The 7,319-nt window shown below is 39.6% G+C and overlaps 1 protein-coding gene across 3 annotated transcripts in view; it reads left to right on the top strand.

Annotated features, from left to right (window-relative positions):
* Positions 1 to 7,319, top strand: part of ME2 (malic enzyme 2) — a 66,324-nt gene that overhangs the window by 26,830 nt on the left and 32,175 nt on the right. The window lies entirely within an intron of this gene.

The following is a 7,319-nucleotide window of genomic DNA, read 5'->3' as shown; positions in this document are numbered from 1 at the left end:
GGCCATGCCACAATCCCTTCTCCATTCTCCTCTCAGGATCTTGCGCACACATGCACACGCGCCCGGCATGAGTTTGAGCCACCGGGTCCGGGACTTGAACCGCGGTCGACTACATGGGACATAGCCATTACACTAACTGCTGGTCCCTGCTTACCAAGTATTCTGTGATATACCATCTGCTAGTAAAGATCAGTCTCTTTTTCTTCCTGCAAAGTCTTCTTCAAAATAATCCTCTGGTGTGGCTGTTCTTTTGCAGTCTCTACCGACTACAATGCTGGACTGGAAAAGTTCAGGTTATTTTACAAATTATTTCATGTAGCTACTCTAATTCTCTCTGCCAGGCAGAGCTGTTTATGGTCATCTTTCCAAGAGCTTCTTTTGGCTTACTTGAGATCTATCTTAGTTCCATAGTTTTCTGGGTTAATCTTTTGATAATGACATTTCAGTCAAAGCCCTGTCCAATAACAGGTATTTCCAATTTCTCATTCAAGGCAACAGGTATAATTTAACTTATGCAAATAACCATCTGCCACAAAATAAGAATACTCCCAAATATTTTCCAATTCCAGAGGAGTCAGGAAGGGAGAAAAGTTTATGTTTCCATTTAAAGAAACAATTAAGAAAAAACGTTTAAACAAATTGTTAAACCTATCAACAGCTCAAAAGAAGGCAAAATCCTTAAATTGGGAAGACAAAGCATAGTAAAGAAAAAGACAATACTGTTTTACTCAAAAGTCATAAAATTCTGCTTCACCAGTTCAGTCTTATATAATTAATCTTCTTCTATTGAATTTGCAGCATTACTGTGGTCCGATCTTTCCATTTAAAACCTGGAAGTTAACATTCAGCATTATTAGGGATATTTCTTATCCCTAGCATTAAGTCGTTCATTTTCTTGGTTGATTTTCGTTCTCTTACTTATGTGTGTCTTTAGTTTTCCTCGTAAAGCATTCCCTTCAGAACTTCTTGAAGAGCTGGCCTGGTGTTGATAAATTCTTTCAGGTTTTGTTTATCTGTGAATGTTTTTATCTTTTCTTCCCATATGAAGGATAATCTTGCCAGGTATAGTTAGTATTCTTGGTTGAAACTGTTTTTCAATGAACACTTGGACTATATTTTCCCATTCTTTCCTGCTAGCATTGTTTCTGATGAGAGGTCTGTTGTTAGCCTGATGGTCTACCTTTATAAGTAACCTGATGTTGCTCTCTTGCCAGTTTTAATATTGTGTCTTTGTCTGTGGATTTGGCCAATCTGGCTATGATGTGCCTTGGAGAAGATTTTCTTGGGTTGATTCTATGTGGGGTTGTTTGTATTTCTTGGGTCTGGATATCTGAATGCCTCTCTAGGTTTGGAAAATTTTCTTCCAGGATTTCATAGAATTGATTTATCAATGCCTTTATTAGTTTCTTCACTTTCTGGGATACTAATTATCCTAATGTTCGGGTATTTAATGGTATCTAGTATTTCTCATATTTTAGTCTCATTGTTTCTGGTTATTTTCTCAGTTCTTTGAGTTGTTTTTTTGTTGGTCAGAGGTTTTGCCTTCAACATCTTAGATTCAATCTTCTGCATGGACTAATCTGCTTTTAATACTTTCGAGTGAGGTTTTGATTTCTTATATTGCAGCCTTCATCTCTAACAGCTCCACTTGATTCTTTTTTATGGCGTGTATTTCCTTTTTCAGATCATGCAAGAACTTCCTCACCTCCTAGAACTTGTCTCTTTTCTCCTGCATCTTCTGGAGTTCATTGTCTCTCAGCTCTTGCATCTCATTTAGTTAGTTTTTTTTTTTAAATAAACTTTTTAAAATTATTTATACTTATTTATTCATTCATTTATTTTATTTTGATCAGAGACAGACACAGAGAGAGAAAGAGAGGGAGGGAAAGTGAGAAAGCAAGTCACCAAATCCAGGACTTGAACCGTGGTTGGCCATGTGGGAGTCTCCAGCACCCTAACCACCATGCCACCTGCTGCTCCCCATAGTTTTGACACTATGAATATTCTGAATTCTCTATCAGACATTTCTACAAGTTCCACTGTACTGTCTGTGGATGGTGAAAGATTGTTCTTTTCACTTAGAGGAGAGATATTTTCTTGGTTTCTCATATTTCTTGTGCCTCTGTGGTGGTTTCTGGTCATTCTGTGACAAAATCTCTCCTCCGCTTGTCTGAGTGTTTCAGGGGTCTAGGAGATGAGGTTTAGAGCATAACTCCAGTCACCTTGTTCCCTGAACGTTCCAGGACACACCTTAGATTTAAGATAGCTTCTTGTCTGAGTGTTTCGGGGGTCTAGAAGATCTACTCCCTATTTCTGAATTATTTTCCTAGTGGTTTGCCTTCAGGGCTACAATGAACAGTCTAATTACAATTAATACCAGGGACTAGCAAATGGTGTAATGGTTACACCACTGGACTCTTACTTAGTGGGCTGCAGTTTGAGTCCAGGACCTAGCGGTTTAAAACTCAAGCTGGGTACATGTGCATGTGTGCCCAAAATCCTGACAGGAGAATGGAAGAGAAGGGATTGCAGAGTTGCTATCCCCCCTTGGGGGTGGGGAGGGGACAATTTCTTGCTTTCTGTCTTTCCGAAGAGTGCACATGCCCTATAGCAAAAAAAGGAAAAAAAAACTTAAAAAAATTAATACCAACTTTATTTACTTATTTTTTAAAAAGTTTTAAGGGGCCAAGAGGTTGTGTGGTGGTTAAGGCCCTGGACTCCCACATGGCTGACTGCAGTTTGAGTCCTGGACCTAGAGTCTTGAAAATTACTTTCAGGCATGTTTGTGTGCGAGCCCAAAATCCCTGGAGGAAAATGAAGAAGGAATTGTGGTGTGGCCATTTCCCCTGGTGATGTGATCTCTCACTTTCCCTCTGTTCCTCCAGTGAGCGCATGTACCCTATAGCAAAAAACTTTTAAAAATGTTTAAACACTGGATGGCAAATACACTCATTAGAGAGAGAAACAGAACCCTCCCCGCCACCAGCGGTTCATGATCACACACCATAGTCCTCCTGTTTTTCCATCCCATCAGGATTTGGGGCATTCATGCGCACACGCCCAGAATGTTTTTCAAGCCACTGGGGCAGAATTTGAATTGTGCTTGGCCATGCGGAATTAGACCTCCAATGCACAGTGCTTAACCACTGTGCTACAGGGCCGACCCCCAACTTAATTTTAATATTCAAAAGTTTTGCTCCTGTATAGCTCCATCACTCCTTTTGTATGACTTTGTCCTGCAAATTGCATCTGTATGCATTATGTCACCACCAGCAAAGTTATATAATTATTACTTTATGTTGTTATATTTTAAACTAGGTAGGTGAAAAACAGTTACAATAAAAAAAAATTTATATTGTCTTTTATGTTTTATTACCATATTTATCAGTGCTCTTTATTTCTTTGTATAGATTCAAGTTACTGTTTAATGTTTTTTTCATTTTCACTTATGTAACTTTCCATGGAATTTCTTCTGGAGCAGGCCTGCTAGCAATGAATTTTCTTAGCTTTTGTTTATCGAGAATGACCTGGTTTCTCCATTTTGGAAAGGTAGTTTTTCACAATACAGAAATTCTCATTAGGGCCAGCCAGTGTCATTGTAGTTAAAGTGGCTAGATCCCACACGACTGACTGCAAAGTTCAAATTCAGGACCCTGCAGCTTGAGAAACAGGCTGGACACATGTATATGTGTGCCCAGAATCCGAAAGAGAGAACTGGAAGAGGAGGGATTGTAACACAGCCAGGCCCCATATGGAGTGCTTTCTCACTTTCCTTCTCTGTCTCTCTCCAGCAAGTACACACACTCTCTAGCAAACTTTTTAAAAAGAAAAAAGAAATTCTTGGTTGACTCCCCCCCTCCCCTCAGCAATTTGAATATGTGCCTTCTGGCCTCCCTCTACTGTTTCTGATAAGAAATGAGCGGTTAATCTTATCGAACATTGCTTATGCATAATGAGTTATTTCTCTCTGTGTTCAAGTTTCTCCTTTTGTCTTTGGCTCTGGACAGTTTAATTGTGATTTGTCTAAACTCTTGTTTTATCTTGCTTGGAATCATTGAGCATTTGAATGTATGGATTAATTTTTTTCAAGTATTTGGGAGTTTGGGGGCATTATTTCTTTAAGTATTCTCCTTTCTCTTCTCTCCTGGGACTGCATTGTGCTTATGTTGGCACACTCGATGTGCACACTTCTTTGTGCGTATGTTGGCCCAGGTCTCTGAGGCTCTGTTCATAGTTCTGTATTCATTTTTATTTCTATTCGAGATTAGATCATTTCAGTTGTTCTGTCATTAAGTTTACTGATTCTTTCTTCTACCTGGTTACATCTTCTGGTGAGCCCTTACACTGATTTTTTTTTTTTTAGTTCATTTTTATATATATTCAACCCTAGAATTTATGATTTCTGTCTCTTTGTTGGTATTCTCTGTTTGATGAGACATCATTCTCAAACTTTCCTCTAGTTCTTTAGATATGAAATCCTTTAGTTCCTTGAATAAGTGTAAAATGACTGATTTAAAGTCTTTGGTAAGAGTGCAGTACCCAGGCTTCCTCAGGGACAGTTTTATTTTATAATTTTTTAAAGAATTATTTTATTTGGGACCAGCAGTTGGTGTAATGGTTGTGTCGCTGGACTCCCATGTAGCCGACCGTGGTTCGAGTCCTGGACCCGGTGGCTTAAACTCAAGCTTGGCACGTGTGTATGCGGGCCCAAGATCCCAAGAGGAGAATGGAGGAGAAGGGATTGCCATGTGGCCTCCCCCCTGGGGGGTGATTTCTTGCCGTCTGTCTCTTTCTGTCTTTCTGGCGAGTGAACACGCTCTATAGCAAAAACCTCTCAAAAAAAAAAAAAAAAGATTTTATTTAACCGTATTTATTTATTTATTTGTTAATTTTTTAGATTTGACCAAAGAGGGACAGAGAAGGTGAGAAAGCAAGCTGCCAGGTCCAGGACTCAAACTGCAATTGGCCATCTGGGCGTCCAGTGCCCTTAGCCACCGTGCTACCTACTGGCCCCATGGACAATTTTTATTAACTGTTTTTTTCATATGTATGGCTCTGACTTTCTTGTTTTTTTAAATATGTTTCATAATTTTTTGGTTGAAAACTGGATTTTTAAATAATATGGCAGCTTTGAAAATAAAATACTTCTCTCAGGGTTTGTTGTGTTACTTAGTGACACTTCTGAACTGATTCTTTTAGGTCCATTTTATTTATTTCTCCATGAGTGTGAGAGAGACAGCACCCCCGACAGGGCTCTTGATGCCACTTCCAGGCTTCAGCCAGCTCTGGATCTTGGGCAAGCCTGTGTCTGGTGTGCTCAGGGAGATCTCTGGACTTAAACCAGTAACCTCCCATGTGGGATTGTGTAGAAGAACATCATCATGTTTTACCTTTGTGCTACCGTCTGGCTGCTCCGAACTAATTCTTTATGAAGTTGATGTTCTTGTGGTGTACGAAGTCTGCTTGGCTAGCTTAGTGGTCACTTAATGACTAGTGTCTTCAATGCCTAGAACCAGAAAGTCTCCCTTTCTTCACCAAGGAGCTCAGTGTGCATGTTGGGATATGCCTTTAGCACCCAGCTAGGCCATTTACAGCTACGCATCAGCCTAAACTTTCTACTTGCACAGAGCCTCAGAATTAGTCAGACAGGGGAGCTTAGGGCCTTCTCGGGTCTGTCCCGGACATGTCTACAGTTTATGCATGGGACTTTCTAATTCCCAGGCTTACCTCAGAGCTTTTAAAAGCTCCACCCCTCATAGGCAGCTCATTCCTTAGCTCTTATTTTTCATCTTTTTGGTTAGCTATTGTTTGCCTCAACTATTAACCTCATCCTCAGGCAGCTTCCACACTAAATAATTGCCTCTGGTTGTTTTTGGCAAGCTCGTTTTAGGGAAGGACTGATGGAACTGGGTGAGCTCTTAGTTAAGTCAGTGACAGCATTATAAGTGGCGTCTTGGCGGTGGAGAGAACCACCATCAAGTCAAGTAATGACATTTTCATGGGAATGGGGCTTTAGAAGACCCTACAATCCTGTCTGCCCCCTCCAGTGGCTGCTGGTTTTCACTGTGATTATGAGCTCTTGGTTTTCTTTAGATTTTTACTGTAGGACTCATGTGGAGAGACAGAGACAGAAAGGAAGAAATCACCCCACCCTATCCCTCAAGGAGATGACTATGGTGCAATCCCTTCTCCTCCATTCTCCTCTTGGGATTTTGGGCATGCATGCACACGCATCCAGTGTGAGTTTTAAACCGCCAGATCCAGGACTCAAACCATGGTTGACTACATGAGAGCAGCAACATAACCCTTTTGCTATTTGGTGGTCCCTGTGAGCTGTTGGTTTTCAAGGCTACCAAAGAACTAGAGAGGAGAGAATGGGAATGAGGCAAACTAAAATGCCACCAAGCTTGCTGCTTACTGGAATCCAGCTGTTTTTCCAAGTCTTTGGAAATTTAATTTCCAGAAATCTAAAAAAAGTTGATTTTGGACATTAGCCAGTATTCTTACTGCATTATGGAGGGAAACATTTTAGAATTTCTTACCCTCACATTTTTACTGACATTAGTTTGATACAAAGAATTTAACCCACAGGTAAATATCAGAAACTGATAGAGACTTAAAAAAAACCACACAGATTAATTTTTTTTTCTTTAGTAACATTTTAGAATGTGGGATAGCCTCTGTTACAAGTTGGTTTAAATTCTTTCAGACTATATTCTGTTGATGTGATGTCATTTGTAATGTGTACATGCATCTGTGTATAATATGTAGTTTGTTTTATGTGGGTTTCTAAAAATACCTGGGTTAACAGTGTGCTTTAATTTGCATCTTGCTTTTTTTGAAACCCTTAAGTGTATTTCTTGGAGTTCTTTCTACTGTATACTTAGAGATATATATATGTGTAACAATTTCTATGGTATTTCATGGTATAGATGTACGTTATGGTCCTAACTACTCCAGTTGATGGCTTCTAGTTAGTTTGGAACAGCCAGGAGAACTAGAGACAATGCCATACCTAATCTTTTCACATATGCCTCTTTATTCCATGTAACAATATTTCTCTGGGGTGGCTGTCTTTAACCTTGTTTGACTGTATAGTATGTGCATTTAAAACTTTAAGATTACCTTAAAATTACTGCCCAAAAGCCTAAAGTAGTTTACATTCCTAGCAGTAGTACATGAGAGTAACTCTTCCCATACCCTCACCAATACTGGACAGTATTATCAGCATACTGTTTTGGAAGTCTGGGGGAAAATGGGATGTTACTGATTTTTTAAAATTTGTACTTAAATTACATTCTGAAGGACACTGCCAGTCC

This window comes from Tupaia chinensis, unplaced genomic scaffold, assembly GCF_000334495.1.
Source record: "Tupaia chinensis unplaced genomic scaffold, TupChi_1.0 Scaffold000594_1, whole genome shotgun sequence".
In the NCBI taxonomy this organism is placed as follows: Eukaryota; Metazoa; Chordata; class Mammalia; order Scandentia; family Tupaiidae; genus Tupaia; species Tupaia belangeri.
The sequence above is the reverse complement of the archived record's forward strand: the minus strand, read 5'-3'. Positions and strand labels throughout refer to the sequence as shown.